General features: G+C 44.6%; 1 long non-coding RNA gene across 1 annotated transcript; it reads right to left on the reverse strand.

The window, feature by feature from the left end:
- Nucleotides 1–1,072: 1,072 nt before the first annotated feature.
- LOC120727544 lies at nt 1,073–12,471 on the reverse strand. Its single transcript, XR_005694553.1, has 2 exons — nt 4,903–12,471; nt 1,073–2,688 (listed from the first exon to the last, which is right to left on the reverse strand). It is a non-coding gene; the product is annotated as an uncharacterized LOC120727544 (long non-coding RNA).
- Between the last annotated feature and the right edge of the window lie 2,132 nt (nt 12,472–14,603).

A 14,603-nucleotide genomic window follows, 5' to 3' on the forward strand; every position in this document is an offset into this window, starting at 1 on the left:
CATGACGGCTGGCTCAAGGCTTTTATACAGTACTATAATAATGACAATAATAATAAGAAGAAGAAGAAGAAGAAGAAGAATGAAAATAACAACATATTTACCTGACAATCAATCCAAAGTATGCTTGTTTAGCCCACTGAAATTACACATATGCTGTCTGCTTTTGAGCACATTATTAATTTCTCAATACTAATGTGATGTAGAAATTATTTATCTCAACAAATTGATAATTCCCAATTTATGTAGCACTTTTAATTACACCAAACCAAAGCCAGGGTTGGAAATGATTTAACTGTAACACTCTAATGTTGTTGTTTTTTTCTGTAATGCTCCAAAGCATTTTAAAATTTTAAAGATTAATGACAAGGAATGCACTTCTGTAAAAAACAAACAAAAAAAAAACCCAAGATCAATTAAAAATTAAAGCCAACCAAAATACTCGGCTGTGGTTGGTCCGTTTCCCTCAGCTACTCTATGCTAAATAAATGATACATGATTTCCACATCGTTACAGAGGGAGGCTGTGTGTACAGCTCAGCACTAGATGGGGGTAGTGTCACTTTGAGGTGCTGTGAAACAACGTTTCAATAACACTTGGATTTGTTTCCAGTTCAAGTCTGTTCCCGAGGTTTCTTCTCGTGTCTCTCAGCATCCCAGCTTCTTACACACTGGTTCACACGATGTGGGCTTTCACACTGTTCCCTTTATACATTTTATGGTTTGGAAAACTTTCCGAGTTTAATTTCAACAAAACTGTGATGACACTTTTATTTATCGTCTCTTGCCATCAGCTGCGCCTTTTGGCGACGCCAACAAGGGTGAACAAACCGAGCGTTTTCTCCTGTCGCATGAATCCATCCCAAATGACAGTCCGAAGCCACGCTCAAGGCCACTATTACATCACCTCCACTCTTCTGCACCACTGCACAGAGTGCTTTTCTATGAATAATATAGAGAGACTTGGGAGGCGGGGGTACACGGACATGGGACTTGGTGACTAAATGACACAGATGACAAAGATCGTTCTTACGTGAAACACGAGTTAATCCGAAGAGTAAATAATCACATCAGCCTAATGAACTGATTCAACTTTATTAGTTTAATTGACAAATCAGTGACACAAACATATTCTTACACCCATACATCACATGTGTAAGCTTTGGGTTCACCTTACTTGAATTACAGAAGTCATTGCAGGCGGCTACAATGAGAAATGGCAGCAGTGTGGCCGGTCCCAGACTGCGAAGGAAGACAAGGTTATAGACTGCTTTTTTTTCCTCCCCATGAGACAGCAGGCTTTAGCATAGAAGGAAAATGACATATTGCACCGTGAGATCACCAGACAGGTCCTCTATCTTAGCCAGCGCACACACACACACAAACAAACAGGGGCAGGCAGGAAACCTCTCATGAAACTCAAACACAGATAATGAGGCATCCTCGGTGAGAAAGGTGGAAACAATCGACTTTATACAGCCGGAATTTCCTTCCTTCTCCCAGCACGTTTGCATGAGGGGGAACATCGAGCAAAATCTAGTGAAAACTAGATAATCGTTTATCTACTGCTGTAAGCTTTCTGGAGTTTTTGTTCTCCCTGTCCTCCCTCTCCATCGGCCCGTCTCTCTTGCCAACACAGGCGCACAGTTAACGCAGAGTTAACTCAGCTCAGTGTATAATTAGACAAACAAAAAAGAGAGGGATGAAACATCTAAAGGAGAAGAGACTCCAAATGATTACACATTCACTCCGCTTCCTTCCCCCTTGCTGCACACATAACCATCAATTAGAGGAGAGGAGGATGAGGACAAGCAAGCAGCCAGGAGTCTATTTGTGTCTCTATCTCTCTTTCTCTTTCCCCTTAAGACTCCCAGCACCAGGGAGGGAGGAAGGAGGGAGAAAATAGAAGTGAAAAACAAGAAGTATATAAATAAAATAATCAGAGTGCCTCACATCCGGCCGACTGATTGGCTGAGACGCGAGTCAGGCAGATCTGGGCCACAGTTGCACTCATTGTTCAGTGAGCTTTTCTACACAGTCCAACCCAGCGACAGCAATGAATGTTGATTGTGACCTTAGGTCTTCGGGTACAGTGGAAACAGAGTGTCACTTTTGTGTGCGGCGCGGCTGTGTGCGTCTGTTCTCGTCACCGGATTTGCATGCAGCCACTTTGCCCCTTTGTTCGTTTTTTTTTCTTCTTCCTTCGCTCGTTCCTGACGTCGTCGGAGCAAACCACGGGGCACAGTCAACGGTCGATGGTTTTTTGTGTCCATACCAAACTCACCGACAGCGTTGAATGTTCACCGAGGCAAGCAAGGCGAGGAAGGACGGCAGCTGTGACCGTGAGCCGAGCTGACACGGGAGGCAGGGTGTGGAGGAAGAGGAGGGAGGAGAGCCAGTCAGACAGGCATGGGACAGGGGGACGGGGACGATGCTCAGAACCACAGAGGTCAGGTTGCGTAACGAGAGGACATAACGACACAAGACAGTGGCAGAATGAGTCCGCTGTCCTCAGGGCAATGACAGTTCTGGTTATGTTCCCCGCACACACACACACACACAAAAGCATCACGAAGCATACTTAAGCTCGAGCATAAGCTGAGAGGCTCTGCTTTAGAGCTTTACTACCACCTCATTAATCAGAGGAACACGAAGTCTTTCATCTTCAGATGAAAATTGCTCGTAACAGCATCTGAAACACAGATGAAGAAAAAGTTGTTAGCGCTGATATCCCACTGTCTTCTCTTTAAAGACTGATTTCACACACATGAAAAAAGAAGAAGAAAAACACACACACTAGACAAACATTTTCTCCATTTCCTCCTGTGGTGTGTAGCCATGAGGATAAATTTGGCTTCTTTTGCGTAGATTTTGTGAGATCTGTCTGAGCTCTTTGATTTATGCCGTTTTCTTTTTTTGTTTTTCTTGATCACAGCATTGAGAAAAAAAACATTTAAAACGTTATCATACCGAAACCATCTTTCCAGAAACAAAGTCCCAGCTTCTATAAATAACCCACATATCATTCTGTCAGCGGTGTTCATTAGAGCCATTTCTTCACTACAAAGTAGTGCTTCCATTCATCTTCAGTCTTTTTGTGGTGGAAGCATAAAATAAAATCTCAGAGACAAATATCTGGGCACTGGGGAGAAAATGGATTTCTGTAATTTGGCTGAATTCTACTAAAATATAATAAGCATATGCTTGTATTTCTACTCTTTAAAGACCCTGTGAGCAGTTCTGCTTAACCATCTTCAATCCTGGCACAGGTCTTATGGACACCGAGTCCGGAGAACAATACTGACGTCCTGCTGTGAGCTCCCTTTGTCCGAAGCGGACCAGTATCTGGGGGAACAACTGCCGGCGGTGTCAGTGCACTGCTGCACAGAGCAGGGGCTGACGTCAGGGTGGTAAACGCTGATCTATGGTCATTCATCGCCCCATTTCATCGGCTTAGGGTGCTGATGTCATCGCGCGAGCTCGACCTGCATCCATTACTCTGCTGGGGCTGCTGGGAGGCCAGCATGAGGCTAGCGTGATAACGCCCCGGCTGCAGCGGATGAGTAATGCGCCATATTACTGCCGCTGTAATTCAGTCATAAAACAGACAATTTGTTTTTTGGTTTTTTGTCCCGTGCGTACGCCGCGTCTTTGAATTACTGCCTCTGCATTCTGGCGTGGCATGCTTTCCTCTGTGTACATGCAAAGATGTTCAAGTCATTTTTTATTTTTATTTTTTTAAATGACAGGAATACATTAACTGCTAAATAAAATGCACCATAATATTTAATGATACTCAGCAGATAGCAGGTCTGTAACAAATATGTAACCTGCCCGCCTGTAAAATAAATAAATAAAATCACGTGTTCGGATGTTTCTCTTCTTTCTGACTGAAGCAGAGGTCTCTTTTTCTCCCGGGGTGAAGCAGGGCAGCTTCTGATAAGAGCCTAAATTCATATGTCGAATTAGATCGTCCCTATTCCATCACAGTCACACACACACTTACACCTCGCCCCCACAATGAGACCTAAAATGAAAAATAGGCGGAGGGTCGAAGGGAGAGGAGAAAAAGGGGGCTTTGCCATGGCAACCCCAGTGTCAGCCAGCCATTTCTACTTAATCCCCCCCCCCCCCACCCACCCCCAGTTCAATGTCGCGCCCTCTGAGAGACCCCCTCTCTACAGCTGAATATTTCTTTTGTGCTGGTAGACTTTGCGTGTGTGTGTGTGTGTGTGTTAGGGAAGGAGGGGGTGACAGAGGGAGGAGGGATTGGGGTTAGAGGTGGGTAGATCATAGCTATCCCAGCTTAAATGGGGGGCCAAGCTGCAGGTCACAGAATCTCAACATTACACCGGGGGCACAAACCAGAGATCAAATCTCACACACACACACACACACACACTCAGATATATACATTTAAACACTGTATTGATGGAGAGTGATAATCATTTCAAATAGCTGATAATTGCGCCATATGGCAAACAGCCGTGCCTTTCCTCCCCGAGCCTATCAACAGCTAACTCCACTTCTTTTTCTTTTTTTTCCCTTTCCACTCTGAAACTCTCATGGTCTCTCGCTCTTGCCCGAGCAGGCCACTCTACATTACTGACAAAAGCGGTTATGGAGGAGTGGGTGGGGAGAGGCGTCAGCTGCTAGACAAAATAAAAAGGCCTCTATTTGTTCCTGACAATAAACGTCCCCATCTTTGGAGCTCCTCCACAGCTGCAGCCAAGATAGGCTTTCATTTCTAACTGCAGACTAATAGAGAGCGGTGTCTCCTTCCTCCACTGTATAAGCGGATTTGGCATGCAGGATAAAATTCAAGAGGTTTATAGCCATCTTTCTGTGACGCACTGTGAATATTTTTGCAAGAAAGTGAGTATTTGAATGCTGTGGTGAAGTATACCTGACTGAAATCATCTTCACGGAGCCGGGTGGGAAAACCTAGAAGACAAGAAAACACAGGAGGGTGTTTATTTCAATGCACAGAACAACAAACACAAAAAAAGAAGGAAAAGAATACAATGTTTTCTTACAATTAATTGGATTTTCACTAGAAAGTTTCCTAATCAACCCACGATTAATTGCCCCGAGTTTGCTCAGGAAATCCCTAAACGCACTTCCCTTGAGGCTGAGCGATGGAAGCGGGCAGAGGAAGTGCCAGCGGTGTGTCTCTGGGGTGGTCCAATGTGGCCGTGGGTGAGGCTTTAATGTAGCTGCGTGTCCACTCCAGTGTATACTGTACATTCAGTCATAATGACTAACAGACCTGCAGTCTCCCCGTAGGGGCCTCACATGCCACTCCATGCCTACACATGCATACGCTCCACTTTAATGACGGCTCGCAGACTTTATTTGAAGTCTGCCGTGCTGTTTGCAAAAAAAAAAGAAGAAGAAGAAGAAGAAGAAAAAAAACGAAGCTGGATTTTCCATGAGGAAGGAAAAATACAACTTTGAGCATCGACGTTGCCTATGTTGGACTAATAAGTGACCCGGGTGGGCTGATTATATAAAATGGGCATAAATCAATTGAAAATATGGACAATAATTACAGCTTGGCTGCTCTGCCGTGGTTCCTTTTGCTCCCATATATAGATGTGGGCTTGCCAAACATCTGGCTGGGTTATAGTATGCACCATAGGCTACAGACATAATATTAAAAAGTATACTGCCAAGCAAACCTGGCCAAAGCTTTTTAAAGTCAATGTGCACATTTTGCAGCCTCGGGCTAATGTGTTTTCTTTCTCCATGTTCTGTTTTGCATTTAAGCCTCTGAACCCCGAAGCTGCAGCAATGAAACACTGCTACGCTCTCCTTCTTCGCAGCCCCCTCCCTGTTTTTAAAAAAACGATTATTATCTAAGCCAAAACTGACTTAACAAACGTAAAAGTGCTCCGTGCCAATCCAGTCTATTAGAGAGCAAAGGGCACATTGTAACATAAGGCTCAGAGTCTGTTCAACAAGTGCGAAGACATAAAGCAAAAACAAAGGCCCCGAGTTAGTGCCCTGGAACTGATTGGCAGGGTGGGGTCACTGGGTGACCCCTGACCTTTTTAACCTCCAGGAATGTTGTCATGCTGGTGTGTGTATTGTTCGAGCCTCCCTGAGGCCAGCCGAGTTGAGCGTCAGATTAATGTGAGCGCTGAGTGTTTCTGGGCCCCCTTCCCTCCAAAAAAAAGAAAAAAAAAAACTTTGTCTTTCTTCCCCTAATCCCTTCTTTTCTGCTGTTCGTCCTCAGATTTCAACAAACAAAAGGTATCAACAGGTCTGAGAGTGGGAGTGGGTTGATGTTGACGGTCTGAAGAGCACATGCACGCAGAGAGGCCTCTATAATGTGGGTGCCAGGCTGACTCTCGTTGCTAATCTAAATGAACTAGAAACAAGCTTTTTTGTTTCTTCTTCTCTTTCACTCTTTTTTTTTGATCACTCAACAAATAAACTACAGTTTTTATTGGTCCACGGTGCAGATCTAAGAGATCTCTGTATCCTGAGGCAGTCTGAGAGTCTGGCTCTGGAGGAGGTCACCAGCAGCATTAGGAATCCGACAGATGAGAGGGCCAGACAGACAATTACTGGCCAGGTACGTCCTTTATACCCACCTAGGGCTGGTCAGAGGAAATGGAGGAATTTATGATGTCATAAAAAAGTGCCAGGAGAGAAGTGCCTGAGAACAGGTTGTCTCTGGACCTGGAGCCATAAAAGACTCCTGCGGCTTCCGCTCCCACCCCCTGCCCCTCCTGAAAACACTACACTGAGGACCAATATAGAAGATTTAATGAAAAAATATATCATTTGCTCATAAAATTAAAGCCATTTTCACATCATATTGTATGTTTTTAGGTTTTTAGACTCACCGACGCCAAAATGTCCTACAGCACTTATCGAGCCTTAAATGTAACACTGTGAAGTTGAACAGATTTTGTTGCTTTTAATATCTTAAAAGTGGCTTTTATTTCTTTCTTTTTTTTCTTACTGGTAATTGAAGGTAATTCCTTCAATTTTGAAGAAAGCAAAACACCCAATGTCCGTGTCCCCTTTTACTGAAGAGAGGATCCAGCAACATTTTTAAATGGCATACGTATTTATTTTTCTGATATCTCCCTTAAATTTCCCCCACCCATCTTTTACCAATTTCAACCTCGGTTGCTGGTTCATCTTTTAACAGCGAAGCACCATCTGTCAGCTGAGCAGGTGTAAGGAAGCGAAAGCTCAAAAAGCAGTCTGTGCAGAGACAAAGGATATCCCTTCCTCCTTTACACGCGCACACAAACTCACATCTATAGGTATATACGCGGCGCTGCTCCTCCTACTACAAAAAGAAAAAAGATAGAGACACGCTCTCAGCCTCGGTGCTTGTTAAAGAAAAGGAAGAGAGAAGGTGGTCATTTGCCCTACAGCCTCGCTAAGGAGGTTTCCCATTGTAAAAATGAGTGGCTGCACAGCCCCGTTTCCTTTCATCCCTATACTTGAGGCACGCTGCCTTTGTCTCACAGAGGACACAACAACCAGCCTCCCTGCTACGCTAGACTGGTCAAATACCTGGGAACTACCCCTGGCCCGGTGGGAAAAACAACAAGAGGAGTTTGAGGAGGAGGGTAAGGTGTGAGTGTCAATCTGTGGGGTGGAGAGGCTGATCGTCTGGGAAAAACAGCCTGTTTAGTATTAAATCAAAGCAGTGAGAGAGAGCTATGAACACTTTTAGCCAAAATACACAAGAAAAAAAAGAGGCTAAACTTTGTGCAGCTGAAGTGATGAATTAATTCAATTAACATCTGCTTTTAATCTTCTTTCAGTTTTTCCCTTCAAAGGTAGCAACTGCATGTGTTCAACTACGAGCTCCGAGGTTAAAGTGTTATTTTTTCCCTCTCCCCGCTCTCCCCTCCTTCCAGTTCTGCACTTTCATGCCAGCTCAGCATAATGAAGGCAGTTCCTGCATACGAGGTACTGTATAGGGGTGAAGTGAGTTTAAGTCCTCCACAAACCCGGCTGCAGCCGGCTGAATGCAAAGCTTTACGTTCCAGTCCACGCGGCCTGCCTCGGCAACCAGACTTCAACTGTCACACCTCATAAAGCAGAGCCCAAGCAGCGGGGTTGTGTTTAAAGACAGGCGGGGGGAATATAAGGCAAAATAAGGACAAATACTGAGGGAAAAGGAAAAGTAAAAAAAGACAGAGAGAATGCATCCATTCAAGAAACTGTCGAGAAGAGAGTGCAAAACTCTCGACAAAAAGCGGAAACTGCGGTGGCGCGTCTCCAGTACAAGAAAATATACATTTGGGGACAAATTACAGCAGGAAACACAAGAAAGAGGGAATTGTTAACACCATGACCCTCACTTCTAATTTCTAGTTTTGTGCTTGGCTGTTGAGAGAGAAGTGAGGACCCACAAGTTTATTTTCAAATTGTCCACAAAGAATGCCAGTCATTTCCTGGCATTCCCCACTTCCATATGAAAGCCCCCTTTCCTTTAGGAACAATGGGAAAGATTCCAAAATTTCCAATGGGGAGTTTCTTGTGCAGAGATACAATAGAGAGCATGTAGTGACAGAATGGAGACGGGCTGTTTCTCTCAGCAGCGACAGGTTCAAGGCTAGTTTGTGTCTTACGGTAGTTTGAGATTAAACACCGCAACCACAACGTGGGAAAAACGAGCAGATTAGCCGATCTGCGTCTGGATTTTTAAATCTGTTGTTTCTCATATCTTTATTGGTCAACTACACTTTGACCCTTTAAGATAAAAGCAGAAGAAGAATCAGGCTGTTTGGGGGGAAAAAAATATGTAGGCATGAGAGGGATGGGTAAAATCTGATTATTCCAGAGATGTTTAACTTGTTTTCTTAGCCCCATAATCAGCATTTCCCACGACTACCACTCTATAAATTTACCTGTAACACAAAGCCAGACAACCATTTTCTTTGTCTCCTCTCGTCTTTGTCTCCTCTCAGAACCATAAGAAGAGCAAAATAATAAATCAAGCTAAGACCAATTATTCTGCCCAGTTGGATAATAGCAGGAGAAACACAAGAAAAGCAGGAGATAAAATGCACAGAGACTCAAAGGCATGATTTCGATCACTGAGACTGATTTCTGATATTGTGCAGTCCAATCATATATATGTGATTGTTTCTTACTCTTTTCTTGGGTTAGTCATTTCAAATAAACAAACAGCCAGCGCAGAGAGAAGAAAAAGAGCATTTTAAGATCTTAATTTGGGATTTTGAGCTGCTGCGAGAGAAAGGCCATTTCTCGGGAGCTGAATTTAAGAAGTAAGGAAAAGGCTGAATTAAGTAGATCTTATTTTGGACTGTTTCGTTCCTCTGAGATGTGCGTTGATCTGCATATCAAACCCCTCCGAATATGGTCGTAGATCAAGTGTACCTACCACAGCGAGGGTATTCCCTGAAAGCAGCGGCGTCCACCACAATGCGGCAAAAACTCCTCAGGAACAGCTTGAGAAACACGACAAAGGTCCAACAATCCTGGAGGCCCACCCATCAAGAGGTGCAATATTGGTGCAAGACAAGGTGGGCGTTCACAATGTTATGGTAGGTGGCTTTAATGTTGCTGCTGATCAGCCGACGTGCAAAGAGTTTAAATGTCATCTGCTTGTGAACGGGCCAGTAGGCTTTTGAAAGCCACCTGGCTTGACCCAAGCGGACCTGAGCCGTTGGCTAGACAAGAGGTTAGAGGTCATACACTCATCTAGACACGCAGTATGTCACAATGCCTAAGGCAGGGTGCAGGGGTCTCCATTACCTAGCCTTTCCATTTACCCATTACCCAATCAGACACACACACACAGGGGAAGAACAAACACACACAGGATCCTGTTGATATGAACGCATTCAGGCCTAAACTTCCATTTAGCTGAGATGCATGGACATACCGCAAGGTTTCTTCACAGGAGTTGTGAGATTGTATTGTATTGGCTGTTTTGGATCCTTAGACAGAGACGGATTTATAAAAATATACAAGATGTAACTAGTTTTTTGCTATTTAAAAAAAGGCAGTCGTGCTGAATGAGTGCAGCTGAACTGAGCTGTGCTATCCTCAACATTTTCGTCATCCAGGAGTTGAATTTGAACCAGAATGAACGAATCGGCGAACCCCAGCTGCTGTTGCTGATGATGATCCCCTGTGCCATCGCTGCATTTCCACCGACAGAGACAAACTAAAGCAACAATAATGTTTAATTGGAACTGTTCTGCGGACTCTGTTGAGAAATAGATGCCGTGTAATGGAGGAACAACAGTGATCTGCGGCTGAGAGCCTCTCCGCTGTGATAGCAGGTTGCTTCTCGACATAATTGCAGGGTGCAGCTGATGAAACTCATCATATGTGATAATGAGCTATGCAGGAATGATGATCATAGATCCAAGCAGGAGATAAGATAAGCCAACATCCAAACCGCCCCTGCGTCCACATTACAGCGGCAAGAAGACGCTGGCTTTGCTCCGTTCACTTATCCCACCCCGATAACTCTCTGAAACCGAATTAAACAGCTATGCACCCGGACATTGGTTGCTCTGTAATGTGAGGGAGCAGCTTTTTCTACTTCACAGGGGACACGGCTAAAGTGAATTAAATGTAACTCAGTCCTGACAGGGATGGAAGCGAGGCCATCACAGCTGATCACATCAGTGCCTATCAGGAGTGTTCTTCCACCACACGGCTTACTGAGGCAGATTTTCCCACTAATTTATGTAAAAGAAATTAAAGTACACGCAGTTAAATGGCTCTCGGCAGTAGGTAAATGTTTTTTCTTCAATTCCATTGATTTTTTTTTTTTTCATCAAATCACTCTGTGAGTAATCTATAGTGGGTAAAATGTAGTGCTGCACTAAGCGTCTAGACCTACTATATCCAGATGGCAAAAGAATTTATGGAGACTGCCTCATTAACCTTAAGGCATATTAGTGCTTGGTACCACGTGTCTATAAGCTAAGCAGTGCAGTTTCTGAAGTCTCCTGGCCTCAGCTGCATTCAACTAACTGGAGGGTCAAAGCTGTGCTGCTTATCAGGCCTCTATGCCCCAAACTGAGTGTGCAGTGCTTGTGATGGAGTGTGTTTATTTGTATCTGTGTGTGTGTGTGCCCACCCTGAAAATGGCAGTCTGGCTGTTTTGTTTTTTTCGCCATGTGCCGAAGGCCCAAAAATTCCGGGAGGAAGTCAGATGCGCAACAAGCTGTTTCCGAGAATTCAGGATGCGCAAATAGAGCAAACGCTTTTCTCTACTTGCACCATTCCAGTCCCAGCGTACATCTGAGGATAAACAACACATCAGCAGACACGCGTGCATTATGTGGAATCCCTTCCCCAAAAACAAATCATGTTTCAGTTGCAACACTTTGTTCCAGCGCCTGTTTATTTTGTGGCCGCGTTACGCACCCATCCACTCAGACGGACCACACCATGAGTCACGGCTTGGCGAGAGACGGGTGGCGGCTCTGAACGATCGCTGTCTGCTGTCTGCGCTTCAGGTGTCTCCCACTCGGGATTCTTTGTGGGGCAGGAGGGCTGGCTGTAATGTCGATACAATGACAGATGGTCCAAACAAAGCCGGTACGCATTGTTCGGCTGGGAAAAATAATAGACACCATTTATCAGCCGACTTTCAGGCCTCAGTGTGAACGAAAGACTGTCTGCTGAGTGAAAGCAGTCAAAGTTATGCTGCACTGAAGCCTCTCGGCGTGATTCTTTTGAGCTCTTTTAAACACACCGTTAAAACTTTCCGAGAAGGGAGGGCAGCGTTTGTCTGCCCACCGTGTGCAATCGACGCGTCTGCGAGAGCGTTTTTTTTTTAAACTGAAGTGCGCTTTTAAAGGATTCATACATGCCAAAGCAATCGGAAATCGCCCTTTTCCCCCTTCTCTTCCTTTAGTCACACGGATGCCCAGAAGAAGAAATGAGTGGCATTGAGAGCTAAAACCGCCTCGATAGTACCGAGCGACAACCTGGAGTACATCACACACCGCCACAGAGTTTCACATCCAGCCACGTATTAATCAGCTCATTCATACTTTATTACAAAAACGCACATATATAAAAAAAAGATGCATCATCTCTTTTTAACTAAACCGCCGGTTTTGCGCCGACTGCACCGGATTAACCAAAAAAACACCACATCCCCGTTTTAGGTTATGCATTTGACATGATGGCATACTCACAAGATTTCCCTTCACCCTGCTGGTGAAGCAGCAGGACTCATTCTCCTGTCGCGGGGGCGCTGATCGCAGTTTCTTCTGATTCTGCAGCGGGGAGTATTTCTTTTCTTTTTTAATTTTTTTAATTTTTATTTTTACTCCCATCTTCTTCATCCGACACCAAGTCCACGCACTGACTGGGCGCCTGCCTCTCTGATCCACAGATTACGTCTGTTTGAGGGGCAGAAGGGAGGGCATCCGGTTTACAGGGATCACTGAGTGGACTGGGATTGGCTCAGAGGAGATAGCTTGATAAAATGCGCGTCGGCTATTGGACACAGGGCCGGCGCGGAGGAGGGGGCTGAAGGGAGGAAGCGCGGGAGGGGGTGTCCATCGTGCATTATTCAGGAGAAACCGGGTGGGGAGTAGAGGAGGAGGATACTCAGGGCAAAGAGGCATATGCAGACAATGCCCCGTGTCTCAGAAATTCATATTTCATTGGTGGGACTTATCCTCCACAGTTTTATGGCTTCCCATAATCTCTTCATATGGACTCAGAGTGAAACTGGAACACCCAAGTGCGTGTTATTAGTGTTTATAAAGACCTCAGCGCACTTTATGTAGGCTCAGAGACCGCTATAATAACCCACATTACGGCATAACTTAATATGGGAAAAATGATGTAGCAGCCTATAGAGAAAATCCTAAATTTTACAGCATTACAGCAGCGTGCTTCTGCAGGGTTTTTTTTAATCCGTCTGCTTGTCCTATTTTAAGATTAATTTAACAAAAAAATATGCAGAGCCATTCAGATGGAAGGGAATGACTATAAATAAATCAAACAACTATTATTCTGCAACATCAAACCTCAACGCTGTGTGTGTGTCTCTCTCTCTCTTGCTGTGTGTGTCCCTAAGCACAATGTTTATGGGGCCCTGAGTGTGTGTGTTTCTGCTGTATGTAGGCTACGACAAAGCTGGAACTGCAGAATTTTCCACACAGGAGCAGGGGAGGAAATGGTGCATGGATAATTCTGTCTTCAGATCCTCTGGTACTCACTCCGAGAGTAGTCGGCTGAATCAATACAGCTTAAAGCTTTCTCATGTTCCCCCTTCTCACATACTGTTGAGAGGCAGCGCGGTCCGAGCTGATCCATTCTAGGTGAGATCCTGCTTTTAAAAAAACCCACCACTCTGGCTCTATAATTATAATATTAAATCACCTCTTGACCTGTAACCCTCCTGAACACACTCACTCACATTCGCATCCGTAACACAGACAGTGAGTGGTTAACCTGTGCGAGCAGACAGAGAAATCCTAATAACCACAGCAGGGGTCTGTCCAGTAGCCATGGTGATTGAACACATTTCTCCACACAGCAGAAAGGCGGCGTGTCTGTGGCACACCACACAGGCCTTTATAAGGCCCAAACCCATGCTAGAAGGAAGGAAACACCAAGTTGAGGATCACACCCCGTTTCATTGTAGCTCTACGATTTTACGACAGCCACGAAGAAGCCGCAAAACGAGGAGGCGCCGCTCTCGTCCCTGTTAAACCTATAAAATAAGCACGCTCAAAGCTCCAAACAAAGCGCCACATCATTCGATTATTGTGTGCATTTTGAAGGCTAATTTGCATAACTGGTGGGAACGGTGCTCTCGAAAGTAAAGCACCTAGATTTATTCACTATTCGGTCTAATTTCCAACATCCAAATGAGAGCAACAGCCTTGGCTTGATTTCCGTTAAGCTTCTAATCTGTCTTTCCTCTTAATTTAGCCCCAGCTTCAATCACAGCTCTTTCACAAATCTAACCACGTGGGTGTTTATGCGTGCGGCTGCTATGGTGTGAAAACCTTATAATTCCTTAGTCGGTGCAATTCATCTTTCCTTTTAAACCAAAGCATCACATGGTTCTCGGTGACTTTAAAGAATCTGGGTGCCCCTTTTTGACAAGGTATAGTGAAATCTAAAGTTCAGGGTTACCTTTTAGCTGACCTTCCTTTTGTATTTGATCTGATATGACATGGAATTCATCAGAAATGCAAAAGACACTGAATTCACAGAATTACATGTCATTAGTTGTTTACGATTGTTTCAGTGGTCCATTTTTAGCGAACACCACTCCTGTGTTCTACAAACACATTGTGTGAGCTAAACCAAACACAACACCAAACAAGACAAGATATCATACAACAGCACTGCTATTTAATGAAACTTCCCCCTGAAGACCTGTGCGGCATCTGATGTGCTTGTCCTCTTCATCAGTTTTGCACTGGGGCCCCCCACTTGTCTTTCTGCTTTGGTTAGGGTCAGCTCTGTTCTGTGAGAGGGGTAGTATATGTGTGAAATCCCGGGGTTTCGGGGTGGGTTAGTTTTTTTTTTGCATGAAAGTCCTTTTCAGTTCTGCTGACTTCACCAGGAAAGAGTCTTTTCGGTGATTAATAAATGCAGGTGTAACATGAT

The sequence above is a fragment of the Simochromis diagramma genome, unplaced genomic scaffold, assembly GCF_900408965.1.
Source record: "Simochromis diagramma unplaced genomic scaffold, fSimDia1.1 OVJJ01000205.1, whole genome shotgun sequence".
Lineage (NCBI taxonomy): Eukaryota > Metazoa > Chordata > Actinopteri > Cichliformes > Cichlidae > Simochromis > Simochromis diagramma.